Below are 18,870 nucleotides of genomic sequence, written 5' to 3'. Positions count from 1 at the left end.
GGAAGGGGAGAATCCAGACGACTCCTTTTTATTTATATATATATGTGTGTGTGTGTGTGTATATATACACATATATATGTATGTACTTATTGCAAAGAGCAAAAAACCTGCAACGAGAGGAACACACCCCCTTCCTCTCTGCGCCCGTGCCTTTCGCGCATAATTCCTGCACTTCCACCAAACGGCGTTTAAGAGCCGCTCTACGGGAGAAGCAGGAGAGGGCGGCCGGGCGGGCAGGCGCCACGGCGGAGCGCGGCGACCCCCGGCCCCTGCTCGGGCGGCGGCGGCGGCGGCCTGGGCACCCCCGCGGCGGCGCCGCCCCCAGGTGCGCCGGGGGAGGGGGCGCGGGGTGACGTCACGGGGCGGGGCGGGCGGCGCAGCCCGGGAGGCGGCCGGGGCCGGGACCGCCGCCGCCGCCGCCCTCCCCTCGTGCGCGCCGCTGCCTGAGACGCCGCCGGTGAGTGAGCGCGGGCGGGAGGAGCAGCTGCGCAGGGGCGGCTGCCGCTGCCGCCGGGGCGGGCTGCGGCCGCGGGGGCTGCGCCGCGCCGGGAGCGCCGCGGGCTGGGGCGGCTTCACCCCACGCGGGTGGCTTCACGGGGTGTTGAGTAAGTAGCGCGCGTCGGCGCGGGGTGGCGGAGCCCGGCGTGGGGACCTGGCCGCGGTGCCGGCCGGATCGCTTGTGCTTTGTCTGCAGCCGGTTAGCGGGGGTTTCAGGGCGTGCAGGGAGGAGAGGGGACGCGCCGGCCTTGGCCAAACGGGAGAGCAAAGGTGAATGCTCCACGTCTCTCTCTCTCGTCTGCAAGTCCCGCTCGCTTTTTGCTTGTTCCCTGCGTGTTGTGCGGGCTTCTGGGGAGCGCGCCTCCAACAGCCTTCGGTCTCCTCTTCCCTCTCTCGCTGTCGCTCCTCTCTGCAAGTTGTGGTCAGGAGCGAAGTTAAAGCGGGGAAGCACGACAGTACAAAGAATTGCGATGTGAATTGCCTTCACTGCCTAAACAGAAAGGAGATGAATTGCCTTGCGGTTCTTCTCTGTTTGAAACGCGGCGAAGATTAATTGTCTCGTCTGTGTGCGGAGATCTGCAGATCTGATAATTACTTAGTGTGTTTTCTCAAATTCCTATGATAATTACGTGAATTAAAGTAAATACACAAACTGGTGTACTGCCGGAGAGAATGAGCTTACCCTGCAGAGCGTTTCCTTTTTAATACTCTACAGCTAGCATGGACAATGCCACAGTGCTTCATTAAAAAGTTGGAAGCTAATTAGCTGTTTCATACATCTAGAGTTCTGGATTTTAATTAGAGCTCCTGTCTTCAAGTTTCAACTGATTAAAGCTATGCCAAAGCCACTTTGGTTATTTTCAGTGTGTAGGGGAGTTTCTGTTTTGCTTTGTTTTGTTTTTTTGGTGTGTGTATGTGTGTTTTAAGTAATTTTAAGCTCTTTGCAGTTCATGGTGAAAACTCTTCTGTGTGGGGTTCTGTCCCAGTCTCCATTGGGTGTGTGTGGGGGGGTGCAAATATGTATGTTGTATGCATTTCATATAAGAATGAGGGAGGAAATTAATGGTGGTGAAGCTTATAGATTTGCTGTTCATAGGACTTTTTCAACTGGAAAAAGCATAACTTAAAGAAGATAACTGAGATGCGCTGACTAACAATGGTAGCAGTGGATCATCTGTGAGCATTCAGGTGCATTTCCCAATGTGCAAACCACGTATGTGTTTGGAGATACAGTGATGATGCTTCCTAATAATACTAAAAACTGGCTAACATCTGTAATATGCCTGACCAAAAAAGACTCATCTAAATTTAAAGTTGTCATGATGATTGAAATACTACCATCATTACTTCCCCCGTTCATCTCATGTGCGTTCTTCAGTTTTTATTTTGCTGAAGAATTGTCACTTGCTTTAAACCTTAAAAAGAAAATGTAGCGTATCGCTCATGAATGAGTGCCCTGCTATATTTTTAACAACTTTCTTGCCCTTTTTAGTTGCTTGAAAGACTTGAAAATGGATAATTCCCTAGGGAGCAGTTATGCTGATTAGGCTTGCATAGTTGGTTTGTGCTGTATATTTCACAGCGCACTTGACAAACTTCATGGGAAGAGTGTAATGTGTTTCTCACGCTAATATCTCTTCTGACAGTATTTAGCTGTGGGTGCTTTAAAAAATAAAAAATAGTTTTCTGGAAAAAGCATGATAAATGAATGATGCCTTTTTAAGCAGTGTGGATGGTTTAAGCTAGTTATACTTGAAACAGGGACTGACAACTGAGCTTAGTTCTGGAAACTTGTTCCATTTCAAAGTCCGGCACAGTCAAGAGTTGTGGTAATCTTCAGATTGTGACAGCAAGTTATCTCAGCTGTTAAAGTATTTATTTATTTTATTTTTAAATAGTGACCGAATTCAGTGCAAAAGGAACTTTGTGCAAAACATGGGGTGTTATGCATTCCTTAATCCAGTAGATTCACCGTCATGTGGCACATATGGCAATGAAACTATATGAATTAACTTAAAAAAAAATCTTTAAGGAGAAACATTTTGTTATGTGAAATTAAATCCAAAATAGCCTCATGGTCTAAGAGCAGTACAAATTCAAATAATAAGAACTTAGCCTATTATTTGATGAGAATAAGCTTGTTAGTTATCAAGATTAATGGAGTGCATTCCTTTAAGGTAAATGGAGAGATCACACCACAAGAAAAGGACAGAGGTCCTTTTCACCTAGATGATATTTGTCCAAATTATTAAATGACTATTAGTTGAATAGTGGATTTTTTTCTAGGCAGATGTGTTATGTTATAGTAGTTTTTGTCAGGGTCTGTGTGAAAGAGGAATGAACACCTTTTAAATGCTAGACAGTATGAAGCAGTCAAAAATCCTTATTTTACAGTTTTACAGTTATAGCTTTATCTGGGATAAAGCATCTGGGAAACGTCTAGTATATTTACATGCTGCATGTAGTTTTTTCTGCAGAATGGTTCTCAGGATGCAAAGGAATTGTACTGTAACAGTGATATCCTGTTGGTTGTAGGATGGGGTAGTATACTTTGTCTTGTACTGTATTGTGCCAGTCTGACAGTTTTGGCAATGTTGAGCTATGGAAGGATATAAAGCTGATTTCAAACTGGGTGGTGTTCATATTGATTAACAAAATTTCTGATTTTACATGATAACTGTATTTGTAGTACTTTTGTAGTCTAAAGAAGTTAATATTTTTATGCAAACAGGATGTTATTTAAGGCATGGAAAACTTTTTTTGGGTAACTTGAATATAGGCCAAGTTCCAGCATGCACCAGTTTTCTTTTATTAACTTTGCTTATCTGCTGCCAAATTTCTTCATGGGAATATATTCCAGAATTGACTCATCTATGTCTGTTTGTCTCTCTAATCTGGGAGCATGCCTGCTCTGGGATGTAGCTGTGAAATAAAGCACTGCATGAAATCTTAGCTCATTAGCTACTACCCAGTACTGACTTAGTAGGTGAACTTTCGGAGCTCTTTGTAGCGAGGTAGCTTGCCGTACTCTACGCTCTGTGTGTATATCTACTCAGGCAACTTGGAGTCTATTAGTTAGAGTCAGCGGTCCTTTTTGAATCGGCAAACGAGGAAAAACGTTCTGTAAATGTGCACGTACCCACCATACAAAAGAAACCAAAAACGGAGAGCAAAGAAAATGGGCTCAAGTTCTCTTCTTCCACTTGCAGATGGTACTGGACATTATAAAGAAGAAAGGGCACTTTTGTACTATGCAAGCCTTTTTAGGCAGTACGTTTCCTTCCACACTATGCATTGCAAAATGTTACTGAAGTTTTGCTGGATGCAATCAACTATAGCTTAAAAATTGTGTAACTTGTGGAGCTTTTGATTTAAAAAACCTTAATGTGTTTTGTATATTCCTCTAAAAAGACAAGTAATGGTTTAATGTTTTGACAGTGTCTGGTGAAAGGATTGTTAAAATTTCGTATTTGGCAAAAGCGTGTGCACTTCTGTAAAGTCAAGCTATATGATATTAAGTTGACTTTGTTTAATTTATAGCAACGTTATTGTGCTTTGTGTAGAAAAACAGTAGTCTGAACCTTCAGATTTTAGTAGAGTGAAATATATAACTCAAGCCTAGCAGCTCAAGGAGGGTAGGATATAATGGGAATGTTTCTAGGATTGCCCACCAGCAACTTAAATCTGAATTCAAACTCTTTGTACACTCAAATTCTCTTTTAGAGAGACAAAGTTAGATGTTAAATGTGATTTCTGCAAAAAGGATATGTAATGCTTGATTGTCTTAACGTAGTGAATTGTATAGATTACAGTGGAAAGCTCTGGATACAAAGTACTTCTGAACATTAAGTCGCTTAAGGACTTAATCTGTTCGGCACCTCAGTTTTGGAGTCTAAAAACTAGAAGCTTGGTTTATATGTGACTTAAAACAATACCATTCTTTGCCTATTTATCTCAGTTCCAAAATAACGTTCTTTAAATAAGATAGTTGTCACTGCCAGGTTTCCTGTGAGCCTTTCGGTTATCCTCAGAGGTATGTGGGTTGTTTTTGTTTATTTTTTTTCTTCTCCTTTTTAGTGTCTATAAAAGCATTACAGTTAACTGCTCCCTTATGTTGTGTGGTACCTCTTGCTTCCTGTCACTTTCAACAGGTATAGAGCAGATAAGCTGAGGAACGGAAGTGGCAGTATCCACCTAATCACTGTAATATCGTGTGGCCAGGACTTCTGGTGAGAATGTGCAGGGGACAACTTCTGTACATGGCACTCCTTTGGTTACGGTGGGTCCTTGTGTGAAAATATATTTGGGGTTGATAGTATATTAATCCCTATTCTCCAGTTTCTATCCTTGAGCTTGCAGGAGAGAAGGGTTTCCAAATGAGAGCATCATGGAGAGATGGCAAGCAAGCTGTCTTCCCAGTTTTGGGAGCAACATCCTTGGTCTCCATACAGTGTAATTAACTTTGTGGTGGCTTGCTGATGACTGCATGTCTCATGGAGGGCAGTTTAATTTTATTGTTGTTGGGTTTTTTTTTTAATATATTCTCTTCTAAAGTTTTTCTCCAGATGGAAATTTGAAGTACTTCAGAAGTACTTCAATAGTTTTATTCTATGAAGTGGGAACTTTCAACAACGGAAATGTTTTGTTTCAACAAAGGTGTGTATGGGAAAAAGATATTTCTAAGTTATCCTCCTGGTGATGTACTTATAGCCCTTCTGAAGTGCTTTTCAGAGACTTCCTAATTAATAAAAATCATTGATAAAGCTTTGTTCAGCATCTTTGATATATGTCCCTTTTAGTTATGACTGAGTCCTTTTTTATACTATGTTTTGGTCAGCAGCTTAAGTCAGCACTTCCACCAAAAGAAGCAGTGCTTTATTTCCTCTGGGTGCTGTTTTCTATTTGTGCTGGCACGAGTGTTTTGTGCAATGAAGTGGATGAGGGAACAGGTAACAGTTGAAGCTTTTTGGGGGGGAGGGAGGAGGAAAGAAAAAGAGCAGTTGTAGTGAAAGTAAATATGGATCAGTTTCTTGGTACATGGGAAAGAGCTGTCCAAGGGAAGAGGTGAGTACCTGAGGCAGGCAGGGTTGTTCTGCTGACTTAGTGCTCGTGGAACTGCACCTTTGATTGTGTCCGTATCGCAGCAGACATGCATACGCAAGCAGCCTCAGATACACAGACCATCGTAGCCATGAACTGAGGAGCTGCATGCTGCCATACCAGTGGTTGGCCAGCTAATTCAAATTGCATCTTGAATGTGGTATTGATACAGCCTCAGAAAGACTAAATAAGCACTTAAATGTACAGAATTTCTTCAAATATAGTATACTAGTAGCTAGACTTTTCATAGAGGTCAGTCTCGGGAGAAGATGTTACAGAAGAGAGGGACTTTTTTTAGCCTGGAAGAAAGGCTCAAAGAGGGAAAATTGATTAATAAATTGATTAAACTGTAAAGTTGACATAATATGGGTAAAGGATAAATAGATGCCTGACCAAAAGTACCAAGTATTGGCATGAGATCAAGTAGTAACAAAGTAAGGACTAGAATAGGATTTCTATCTGATAGAGAAGTGAACTTTTAGAGTAGTTTTCTGACAGAACAAGGGTATGTATGTGTTACACGGTCAGAGATTTAAGATGGAGCCTGAGTCTTCTGTGTAAGACTTTGTATGACTTCATAAGCATGGTGAAAGGAGACTAGGGAAAAAATCTTGGTCCGAGTGCCGACTTAATCCTGGTGCGCTACTAGAAATCGTCAGCTAGAACGTTTTGCATGGCAGAAGACTGAGGTGAACTCCAGCTCTTGGGCTATTTGGGTCACCTGAGCATAGAGGCAGCTGCAGTGAGCTGTCTGTTGCTCTGTTGTTCAAAGACTTGACGCTGTCAACTGGAGTAAGAAGCATCTTACTCAGGACGTGGCTGCGGTGTGAAAGTCAGCACAAAGTAAAGCAGAACCGAATCTTAGCATGCTTTCCTGACCTTGAGCTCTGATAGAAGAGAGAGGATTGTGGTTCCCAGGGGAAAACCTGTTGTGCTTCAGCAAGTCCAATATGTGCAACTTGCGTCAGGCTGCATGACCAAATATCTGGCTTTAATGCCTAATCCATGACCACAGGTACGTTGTCCACCACGGGCTGGGAATGTACTGCTTCACCTCTTTTCCTCTTGAGGCTCAAAAGATTTCTACTGCCTCTTTGGAGGGAAACCAGAGCATGGTTCCTCCTAAGTGCCAACTCCCTTTAAAAGATAACGTGCTGTCACGTCACAGTGGTCTGGGCTCTTTCATATAAAGCTCTCCTGCCAAGTGCAGCCAAGCAATTTGACTAAGTTGTTCTTTTGGGGGTGGTAATAATTTCAGTGAAGTGCAGAAAATTCCTCTGTATAATACTAATATCAAATTGTCCTTCTCGTTGCTGGTTCTACATATGACTAAACAGTCATTAAAGATTAGCTGATGGATATGAGTTTTCATGCAGACAGATGCTTTTCTATAGATCCGATAAATATTTTCAGTCCTGTAGAGTTCTGTTTAAAATGCAGCTTTCTTGTCTGTATAGCACCTTTTCTTTACCTAAGAGTAAAATCGGTATCTGACTTTAGTGGAAGTGCTAACAGAAGACATTTGGTACGGGATGGAAGATGGCATACCTGAAAAAAAGCGAAACTAATTCGCTTTCCAAATGCCTCTCAGAAATAGTGGTCTTCCAGCCCAGTTGGATGTGGTGTTCTGTGCAGCTGAAAGAAAGATTGTCTGTTTGAAGAGCAATGCTTTAACAAAAATAAAAGCCCTTTGATAAACTCTTACTGCTTTAAATAACCTAATTCAACTTTCTAGCTGTATGTAGCTATGCTAAAGCTAGTAAGGTGTGCAGCCTAAACTAGAATGCAGCCTGAGAATTCAAGTTATAACAAGAAAAGGATGTTTGTGAAAACGGTCTGTCTTCTAAAGTCACACACAGGGGTGGAGGGGAAAAGAAATAGTTGAACTTGCAGTGTTTTCTTGGAGGGTTTGTTACTTGAACAATTTCTCACACTTTGAGAAACTCTTCTGAATTTTTGACTCTTTTTGAACTGCGTTTGTGGTAATTATCTGCTGATTTTATTCTGTCCTCCTATCAAAAATGTTATACAAACCCTGTGAAGTCAGTGAGTGTTTGAAAATAGCAATGCTTTATTTAAGTAAGGAGTGCCTCAATTGCATGCCTTTCTCTTTGAAAAAGAGTGAAAGGCAATGTTAGAAAGAATGGATTTGGGCAAGCAGGAAGAAAGTGGAGAAGAAATATCAGAATGGATAAGGTGCAGTTTTTGTCCCAACTGAAAGGATGGGTGAATTTAAAGAGAAAGTGATGCATTCATCTTCCTCTTCATAAAATTCTTTGTAAGGTTGTAGCAAATATAGAAAGGCCTAAGGAAAGTAAAGAAAAATGAACCAGTAAAATATGAGGTGGCGGTAGAGTGGAAGAAAAAGGGAGAAGAAGAAATATCTATGATAAGCACTAAACTGACATGAAGTGAGTGAAATGATCCGAGTGGAAAAATAGTGAAAAAGGAACAGAAAGAAGACATGGAATGAATGCCTGTATATGGAAGGGGAAAAGAAAATCTTATTTTTAATAGTACAGTGTTTGACTTTTCAACAGCCTTTTCTTTGCTTTTATGCAACCATTTTTATGTTCATTTTCTATGGGTATTTTAAAGAGCAAACTTGTAATGAAAATATTTTGTTAAATAATATAGAGGAATGATGTTTTGAGTTGCTTTAGGGCAAGTGCTTGCTGGCACTTTCTCTTTTGGCTTTGTGCCATGGGATACAAAATCAGTTATAGGAGCTGTTGAGTCTAATCAAATTAGATTTTTATTTTAAGGCCTTGGAAAGGTTTTTTTTTTTTCAATTAAAAGCTTAGTCGATAGCAATAAGCTACAGTACATCTTAAAACACTACTTAACCATCTGTGAGGAATCAAATTGCTGCTAATAGTTAAGAAACAAAAACTGAGCAGATATTTATGGTTACCTTTGGCAATGTTGTAACTAATGGGAGAGAGTTCAAAATTTTTTTTCCTCTGGAATCACTATCAACGTTTCTTTATACATTTTAAGAATTTAGACTGCTTTTAAAAGCTGTAGTCATTATAATTACTTCTTTTTTGATTATATTTAAGCACATGCATGTTCTGCAAGGTTGTCATTAAGATGAACTCATGAAAGAGATCGTTTATCATCATAACTAGATTTTTCAGTGTCTATAAAACAGTGAGACGGGAGTGTGATGGTGTATGTGAAATAATTGCTTCTGTTGATATTCTGGTTCCTGTGCACATGGTGTAGTTCTGGATAGGAAGCTGCCTTTGAAAACTGAGTATTCTTATTTGAAAATTTTGATGTATTGAAAATTTGAGACTAATGAAAGGGAGCAAAATGGGTCTGGGGAGAAATATGATATTGTAAAGAGATAGGAATAAATGAAGTAAAAGGACAAATAAAAGTGAGACCTTAAATAAACTCTTAATTTCAGAACAACAATTTTTTACACATCAAATTGAACTGATTACTGAACCCAGGTGGACCAAAGTACTGGGAAATTCCTACTTTACATACAGGTTCCTTGTTTGATTTAATGAATACATCTTGTAAAGATATGAACCTGCACAGAGAAACTATCAATCTGACTTAGACCCTGCAAAGGGTATTGGAGTAATCAGCGCAAAGTTCATCACAGATGTTTCCAAGAAGCAGACAGTCATGAAAAAGCCATGTGGCTACGTGGTGGGGATGGGAGAGAGAGTTAAGGTTTAGGTATAGCTGTGACAACTGGCAACTACAGACAAAGGCATAGAAGTGTGGAAATAGAAATCAAGGTGGAAACTTGAATGCAGGTCCAGTGGAAAACAGAGCAGCTAGCAAATTGGAAAGAAGAGAACAGTGTACATTCCTAAGAAAGGGGAAGAAATTAGTGCAGGATTAGATGTTTGGCCTCAGTGCTAATCAGGTTTTTGGAATGCTTTTGAAGGGAAGGATAGTTCTAGGCACAATGGTAAAAGGAAATTGAATAAAAGATACTATGAGTTTATCAAAGAAGTGCTAGACTAAGGAATGTGACAGATCAAAGGCCTGTTAGCCTCAGCTGTATTTGTGTGGTTGCTTATGTAGGTAAACTGTAAATAAAATCAATTTAGATTTTAAAAACAAAATATACTCCCAACTTTATTTTGACACGCATCATGTCATTGGCTGGAAACTTGACTTCTTTAGTCTAGGAAAATGAAATTTGAGAGAAGATATGATTACTCATGTGGGGCTAAACACAAGGAAAGAATTACTTAGCGTAAGAATGTGCTGATGTGAGAGCAAATGAGCATTAACTGTCTGTGGATAAATTTAGTCTAGAAATTAGAAGAGGATTTCTAATCAATGGAACAATCTAGTTTAAAAATATCCTTCCAATTAAAGTAGTGCATATCAAACCATATCTTACCGTGCTAAGAGTCCAAGAAATTTATGAGAAGTGTTTCATAAAGATAAGCCTGCCAGAGCAAGGAACTAAATTCATTGCGCCGAGAACTCCTTTCTGTAGTATTTTCCTAAATTAAAATTCACACAAAATGAATGCAGTAATATCAAGAAAGTGAAATAGGAGTGCCTGGCTCTCAGCTAAATATGTTCAAGAGCACATGTGGCACATGCTCACCGTAATGATACAGAGAGAGGTTTTGCAAACACAACCAACCAAATGAAGTAAGTCCCCCTGCCCCAAGTGACAATAGTTTGGAGTTAAATTTTCCATAGGAAGGCAGTTGAAACTTCAACATATGGAAATCTGAAATTGAGAGAAAAATGCTAGAAAGAAATTTTACTGAGTAGAAGTAGTAGATTGTTGAAATGTCATGAAGGAACGTATATAATAAATAATGAATTCTTTTACAGCAATAATCTATTTAAAGTTAGATTTCTCTAGTGTAAGACACTGGTCATTGTTGCTTATGCCTTTTGCGCTAGGCTGTAAACTTCCTGTGCAATGTATCAGTCAGTTGAGCAGAAATTTTTGAAACATTTTAGCAAAGTTAGAGAACTGATTGCAGGGGGAAGGGGAAGATAAATGTTAAATGTTCTTGGAAGTTTGTGTTCACTGATGCTTTATGACAAGGCCTTGAAATAAAATAGATTGTGTTTGTGCAAGAAATGTTTCTCCCCTTCCTAAAAATTTATCTATTTGTGGAAAATAAATTAAAAAAAAAAAAATCCTGTTCTTGTGTGGTGGATGCACAGACTGAAATATCCCTAAACCTCCCTAGTTAAAACCTTCCTAAAATTGGGTGACTGGGTAGAAGCTGGGCTCTCTCTGAAATCACCAATGTGAGTCGTTGGTGCTGTGGAGATGAGGGTGTAAGCAGCCCTACTGACATACGTTGTCTCATGCCCAAGAATTCTGAAATAGAAAGGCGCTTGAGAGGAAGGATCCTGAGGAATGAAAGCGGGAAAGAGAAAATCTTAGAGAAGAGAACGAACTGTGCGAGAGATGAGCGCTTGCAGTTTGAGGAGCCTAACTGTTAGCAGGGGGAAGTGATATCCAGAGTCTAGGCTGTGAAGGGCAGACAAACCAAATGAAGATAAGAGTTGATCTGTCTGGACATGATTGAGATGAGGATACTGAAAAGAAGAGGTGCCAAGGAGCTTATTAAGGCGGAGATTGGCTCCACACTGCCTTTGCAGTTTGGGAGGGTGAAGGAAGGTGGGTAGGCGGATATGCCCAGCTGCAGGAGTACAGTCGGAGATGCTAGTTCAACGTCAATGTAGAGAAAATCCCATTGATTCCAATTCTTGATCACATAGGTGGCCCCCATATCAAGGTGTTATCTACTTCTGAAATTATAGCAGACTCCAGTCGAGCTACAGGTTTCTTTGGTGCATGTCAGTATGTATTACAACGGTATGATTCCACCACACATTTTTTCCGCCCTGTATTTCCGTAGAACTGTTGCACAAATTTCTGGTGTTCTGGGGATAAATCAGAACTATAGACTGAATGACACTTATCAGTAGAACTCTAGCCTTATTTTATTGTCTGTGGTAAGTGAGGCAGGGATTACTGGAGGAGAAGTGTTGTTCATAGCCAGGCAGCTAAACGTTACACTGGTTTACCCACATGGGTCCCATTTGATGCTGGGCAGTCTTTTCAGATGTTTAGTTGCATATTTCTCTCCTTTTCTGGATGCCAAACCCAAAAATCGGGATCGAATCTACAGAAGAACTAGATGCTTGCATCTGAAGTTGAAGGAACCATAGTGCTTTTCTGCTGCAGAGACTGTACCATCTCTACTTACTAGCGTGTGGGGGGTCTTTCTGAGCCAAGTAACATGTCTATGTATTTTGTAACTTTCAGTATTATTCAGGAAGCATAATTAAATTAAAATAGATGCCTATTGTTGTTAGCAGTTTGATGAAGGAGAGCTCTGCTCACACTTTTAAGTATTTAACCTCAGACGTAGCTGCGCACTTAGATACTAACGTGGAGTAGTGTGAAGGTTACTCCAGTTCCTTGTTCAGCTTTGCTCCTGGGTGCTGCTGTGGCCTGTGTAGGGTCTTTGCAGCTGTATGAGTTTCACTTTTGTTGCTTTGAAACAGTTGTTACAAGGCTGGAAAGTTGGAAAGTTCTGCATATGTTAATACTGTGTTGGGTGTGCAGTTTCATGACGGTACTGCAAACATGTTGTCTGTAATTCCTTGTAGCATCATCACAGGTCTTGCGACATTCCTTAAAAATGCACAGGGAGGACGTACATGCTTTACTGCAATCAGAAAACAAAATAATCCATCTTTTCAAATGTCTTATTCAGCAGAACTGGAATGAAAAATAAGAATTGAAGTCTAATTTTGGATCTCTGAATTATGACTTGATGCTTCACCATCTCTACAATAATCCTCCTGCAGTGTAGAAAACTTTGTTCCTGCAAGGCCAATAAATTATAGTCTTCTGTGCTAACCAGCTAATGAGAGTTGTGACAGGCAATTTTGCCTTTTAGGCTAATAATAAGAGTTTCTTGATTTCACCACAGACCAAACAAATATACAGCAGATATCTAAGAACAAGGTAATTAAACTTTTCTCAGGAAAAGGTTTCCTTCCTCAATATTGTAAAGAAAAATAGTGATAAAAATGCTGTTTGAAGTATAATGGACATCCTATGTGTTGTTTACATTGTGGAGAGAACAATTTAAATCACTTGGGAAGGGTGGAAATGACAGGAAGTAAAACAGGTAATGGCTTACAAAATTGAGAGAGAAACTGGCTAAGTTCTGTCAGTTTTTAACTGTCTGGAAGAGTAACAGCCATCCTGAATGGATCCCTCAATTATACAGAAATGTAAATTAAGCAGCTGCTAACATGATAACAGCTAAAAGCTGCTTATAGTTAAAGCTCTCTTTATCTTTATTGCTTTGCAACACAAACAGGTTTTGTGATGACAAAATCTGATATAGGAATAAATTCCACCGTGATAAGCTGGTGTGGAAGAGCACGTCCTACTCTTTATTTGTAGTGTAGATTTTTTTTTATCTATTCTTTTGTATGACTGAAGATGATTACAGGAAAGAGAGATGGAAAAAAAACTCCAAGATGATGTATGCCTGTTTGACTAGTTTTTAAACTTATGAGATTAAGATATATTTTTTCAAAACAGGCACATTTAACATAGAATTTACAATCTTTTTTTCTTTGATATCAAAGAAATTGTGGTTATCAATCTTCATTCGTCTTTTTATTTTCCTTGCTAAGATAATTGATGTAGCCTAAGTTGCATAAAACAGTCCTGAGCAATACTTATTATAAGGCAAGAAGCTTAATGAAATATTTGCACACTTAAACAGATATAACTTTTAGGATTTAACAAACCACCTGCTTAGCAACTGAAATAGAGGAATGCTGTTTTCAAAAAATCTGTGTAGTTACTCGTGGCCAAGGAAACATCCTGGGTAGAGCTTGCAGAAAACCTACCTCGTTCATTCTTTCAATTTTCTTTTCTTTTTCCTGTTAAATAAATTTACCTTAGAAGTCATAAGGCTTCCAAACAAAAGAAGAAGGGTGGGGGATGGGAGAAGAAAGGGGAAAGGAGAAGAAAGAGAAAGCAGTAAAGTGAAGCATCTCAGAACAGCATCCTGGAATGCTCACATATAATATAGGAGATTCAAGGTCAAAGCTTTGTCATCTTTACCTCGTTATAATTATTAGCTAGTTAAATATGAGTTGCTGCTTCTCATATTCAGAGCTGTCTATGCTCCCCTTTTATCTAAAAGCAATGTAATGCTGTGTTAATATGGACGTGAGTCTAACTTTTACTGGCTCTACTAATGCAAGCCCTGTTAATGAAACTATAGCTAGTGCTGTTCCTGGAGCAGTTTGCCTGTACTTGTCCATGCAGATGGACATGTCTTTTGTCTTGCACATGGACGCATGCCATGCACGTGTCTTTTGTGTACTATGGAGAGGCACATGCCAAACTCAAGGAGGAAAGCAAGGAAAGGTAGCAGTCCTGTGTCATCAGCCCACATAGTTCATTCTGAGTGAGTTGCCAAAATGAGGTCCTTTGCTGTTGGTGGGACATACAGATATTTAAACTGCATATATGGAGGCTCTTTGGGCCTCTTTGTCCCAGCTTTCCACAGGCAGGACTTTAAATATTTTTTCTTCTTGTTCTGATGTTATGGGGCATTAATAAGTACTGGGGACACTTGGCTTATTAATAGAAGGTTGGGCATGTGGCTGTATTTTAAGTTACGCGTGGACTCATTTAGTGCTGGAACCCTTTAGGCTGTGCTAGTGCACATTTACTGAGGAGTAAATGCTTCAATATTTCTTCTCTGGCGTTAAAACAGAAAACACTGCTTTCCCCAATTTTCTCTCTCTCCAGAACGCAGAGTAAACAAAGTTTAAAAAAAGGTAAGCAAGCCTTTTTTCAGTATTAAATATTCAACCACCTGGTATAGGAACTAACTTGAAATACTTGTAGAAATGCCATTTGTTGACATCTGTCTGTCAGGGACTGTATAGGTACACGTATGTCTAGGCAATTTCTTTTACCTGAGAATAACATAGTGTGACAAGGAGAAGTGGGCCATACAGGAAGCTTAAGTGCCAGTGTTCTCATATTTTTAACATTGTCCCAGCCCCTTTTCTCTGGTGGGCTCCTCAAGATGCTTTCTGTGGCTGTCAGTCTTCATTTATAGCTTCTTAATGAGTTTTCACGCTTTCCAGGCCTTTGTGATAGCAAAATAACCAATCTATATGACAGATTCTGGTGAAGTCTTTGAGGTTGTTTTTTGTTCCTTGTAGAGTCAGTCAACATTCTGTAGAGAGCCAGTTTCATGAAAATGATTTTTTTCCCCTAACATATTTAATCACTGTGTATCTGCAGATAGACAAAACAATATGGTTGATTTTTAGTACTGGTGTTTGCTGATACAGTTTTACTTTTTTCTTCCACTGCCTGCTGTATATGCCTGTGAACTCTGAAAGTATGTTTTAGTCTTGCTTCTTCACGGACCTGACAGAATATTCTAATCGATTTACTCTGTGATATGTCGTTCTCTGAAATGTTATGTGTTCTTGATTGTGATCGTAGTTAAGGTTATGGATACTGTTAAGTCTCATAGCTAAATTAGTACCGCTAAACACAGCGGATAGTAACCCTTTAGTTTTGGGCTGTAGGAATTAGGGTGGCGGTTCTTCTTACAGTCCATTTAACAGTACATGAAGAAAACATCAGCTACTGTTAAAACCGGAAATATCACAGTCTTAACTGCTGGGGTTTTTATTCCAACTTTAGAAATGCAGGAGCAGACGGGCGTATCAAAATAACTTCTGCTGTATACATGCTAGTAAGGACTCTGTCCTAACGAAATAGATATGTAAGTATCTTTCAAGTGTAACATCAGATAGCAATTAAATGCAACATGTTATCTTGAAAGGGTTGGGGTTTCCGGTTAGACACAGTTACTGCCCTTTCTTTCTTGCATTTAAAACTTCTTTTCATCTTTCTTTAGTCATTGACAATGGCATAGCCTTCCCTCCTTAATTATAGGTAGAATGAGATGAGAACTGTCTAGTTATAAGCTAATGCTGTTTCAATGGCGTTCACAGTATGCATATCCGTTTCTTTGAGTTCACCTCCTCAGATGGGCAATGAGAAGACACTAGAGGAGCTTCAAGGTCTAACTAGTAATGCAAGCGAGTTGGAAAGAACCTGCAGAATTAAATTTCCAAACATATGCTCTTGACAAATTAACTGTGAAGTGGTAGATGGGGGGGTTAGGAGCCAAGAAATTAAAATTGTAATCCTAAGTATTACTAGGCATTTCTTTTGTGAATGTGAAAAAATAATGTGTTGTATGTTCCTCTCCCCCTCCCCCCCCAGTAAAATGGGAGAAGTCGTTCTTCTCAGATGGATCTGAGAGGGTTGATCTTTTTCACAGATAAAGAACATCCAGTTATCCTATTAGATCAGCAGTGCATATCCAGAAGCAACAAAGCATATTTTCACCTTTTCGTTATTGTTGTTAAATATGGTGATGATTTTGGTAGCTACCGCTGTGGACAGAAGATGTGTCCCGGTCTGCAAGAATGTGCCAATCTTAGTTAATACTATGAATGGATACTCTGTGCATGACTGTAGAATCATCAGTAGAGAACAGACAAAGCCCGAATCAGGTTTGAGGCTGGCACAAATAGGCACAAGCTCCACATAGCTCAATATCCTGAACTTCATGATGCTGAAGAAGTGAATATTTTGGCGTGGTGCTCATTACTACAGTGTCAAGGAAAATCTGTTTTCGATGATGTTGAAGTAGAAGTAACTTACTGCCTGTTTTTGGCATAGCGTTCCGAATGTTAGAAATCAAACCTTTTTCTCCTGTTTCAGTCAACTTTTGAAGCACAGGCTTCCTGTTTTGCCCTGCTACAAATGTTATAAGCATTTCAGAATTGACAGGTACTGCAAGTACTCTGAAATAACAAATAGATGCCTTTTTAGCTAGTGAACAATTTGACAATTGTGAGTTTCTGCCAGGAAACCTTGCTAGCTTACAATTAAGGAATTTTCTGTAACAAGAAATGGTATGTAAGCTCCAGAAGAATCTACAGAAGAAGAGTTAAAGGCATGGCCTATATTGATAATGAAGAACAGTGCTGCGGATGCTGCTCCCAGGATACTGTTTCCCAGTAGTAAAATCAAGGGATGTTATTTATATCAAGACCAGAACACCTATGTGCTGATAAGACCATAGTGCAGATAACTTGTCAGTGGAAGCCAATCACATATATCATTTCTTTTCCTTTTAGCGCACCAGGGAAACAGATTATAGCCAATATATATTCCAAACAAGGAAAAGGAAAGAGTGGGAAGCAACCTGGCATAAGATTTGTGGAGCCTGAGGTAAGTAGGATTCTGAGGCAAGGAAGTACCTCACAACACCTCATGACTCCTAAAGGGTATAAAAGACCTCTCCAAAATCTAGAGGCATGATGAGGACTCGATCACTGCTGTCTCTTATGCTCTTTGTCACGTACAGGCGATCCAGGCCAGACACACCTTGGCACTTGGGCACGTGAGCGTGAGACTGAGTGAATGAAATCTGTGAGAGAATAAGTGTGGGTGGGCAAAATCAAATTATTTAGAGATTTTAGTAAGTAAATATAATCTTCCCCTTTCATAAGAACTTGCATGGAATTTTGTTACACTTGCCTAGACTTTCATAATGCTCACTCATTTCATGCTGAAATTAAACCACTGACCAGATGGGAACAGCCTTCAGTTTGTCTACCAACGCCTTTTACGCTCATATCTGTAAACCTGATGAAAAGATTATATGTACTTGAATTAGAGAATTATGTATGTTCTCTTAAGAAATGGTGATCATCCCCCATGTTTATAAATTCCTACCTTCATAAGAAGTGTCTTTACAATCTTTATCAAGTTCGTCTCTTTAGTGATGATGTAACTTGTGTTATCATAAATATGTCAGTTCTTTATGAGTGCACTGGTCAGGAAACAAGCTTTGATCACTTTTCTTTGAGGTGGAATCAGATGTGGCTAAAACTCTGGCTGACAGCCTCCTGGCTGAAATAAATGTTCTTGGCACCCGTTGGCCTATGCAAACTTGTAGCCAAAGGAGGTGATCTAATAGTGGCTCAAAAAGTAGTTTTTACAAATAAGCACTACAGATTTCATCAGCCAAAAGCAGGAGCTGTGCGAAGTGAAGGGTAAAAGGAAAAAGCCTAATACTCATTTTATGTGAATGCTTGCATTTTTTTACAGACATAACTGAATTTCTGGAGGTGGAGGAGACAGCCAGCTTGAGCGTTATGTTGCCTTTTCCTACTAGAGCTTTTTGTCCTGCCATTGCAGACAATGCTCTAAAGAAAGGTTGAGGCAAGGAAGAAGATTTAAGGTTTTTAGTTTCTTTATTGGTTGAGGAGGAGTCCTCCTCAGCCTGTTTGCTGAGTCAGGTAGTGGTGGTGGTGTCCAGCTCACAGAATCCACATTGTGTGCTGAAGCTTCTCTGGTGTTCTCTAAATTGGATGGTGTTTTCTGGAATTTTTATACTGTTTTTAATTTCTGTTTTACGGTTTTCCTCGAAGTTTAGCATGCTAAGCTTGAACGTCTTGAGGTAAGGCAGAATGTCAGTTTGTGAACTGAGAGGCAGATGATATTTATATTTGAAATAGCACATACTTCCCTGACTTCACCCATTTCCTCTTTACCAAACTCAGAACTTCATTCTGTGTCTCATAACTTGCATCCAAAAAGTTGCCTGTTTTAATATAAACAAACTGACGGTAGAACTTGGACTCTCATGGCTCCTATTACAGGTTATTCACAACAGTTTTTAGTATTTGTTCCCCGCTGTGCTCTTCCCAAATCAGTTTTTAAGTTTAGCCATTGTTCTAGTCATGCATACAGTAATGCTTAATTTGTACTGTGTGATAGTCCATGCTGATGCATGGCTTCTGCTTCTCTTGTAGGGTTATTTTCTCTTCTGGGAAATAAAACTTCTTGATTTAGCATGTTAGTCAGGCTTTCGCACCTTCAGAACTTGCATTTAGAAGATGAAACTGGATAGCTGTGTTGGAGAGGGCCAGAAAAGGAGTACTGCAATATCTGGGCCTGCTCAGGAGCTGTTATTCTAGCTACAGAAGATTTGTGAGCAATTTATCTAGGTCTAGTAAATGAAAATTAACCCTACAAAAGCTCAGCATGAAAGAGAGTGGGAGGCTAAAAACGTAAGACTGAGCGTGACTGGCACAGGGCTATGAAATGTTTCTGGAGAAAGTGGGAGATATGATGTTTGTAGCACTTTAAAGTCTGCAGCATATCATCACCTG

At 39.8% G+C, this 18,870-nt stretch overlaps 1 protein-coding gene across 1 annotated transcript in view; it reads left to right on the top strand.

Annotated features, from left to right (window-relative positions):
- Positions 1 to 373: 373 nt before the first annotated feature.
- The window catches only part of MARCHF1 (membrane associated ring-CH-type finger 1), a 241,533-nt gene continuing 223,036 nt past the window's right edge, over positions 374 to 18,870 (top strand). The window contains exons 1-2 of the mRNA XM_068942414.1: positions 374 to 457; positions 16,828 to 16,921. The gene's annotated coding sequence lies outside the window, so the exon portion shown is untranslated. The remainder of the gene's footprint in view (positions 458 to 16,827; positions 16,922 to 18,870) is intronic.

Source organism: Struthio camelus, chromosome 4 (genome assembly GCF_040807025.1).
Source record: "Struthio camelus isolate bStrCam1 chromosome 4, bStrCam1.hap1, whole genome shotgun sequence".
NCBI lineage: Eukaryota > Metazoa > Chordata > Aves > Struthioniformes > Struthionidae > Struthio > Struthio camelus.
This window is presented reverse-complemented; position numbering and strand designations above follow the sequence as displayed.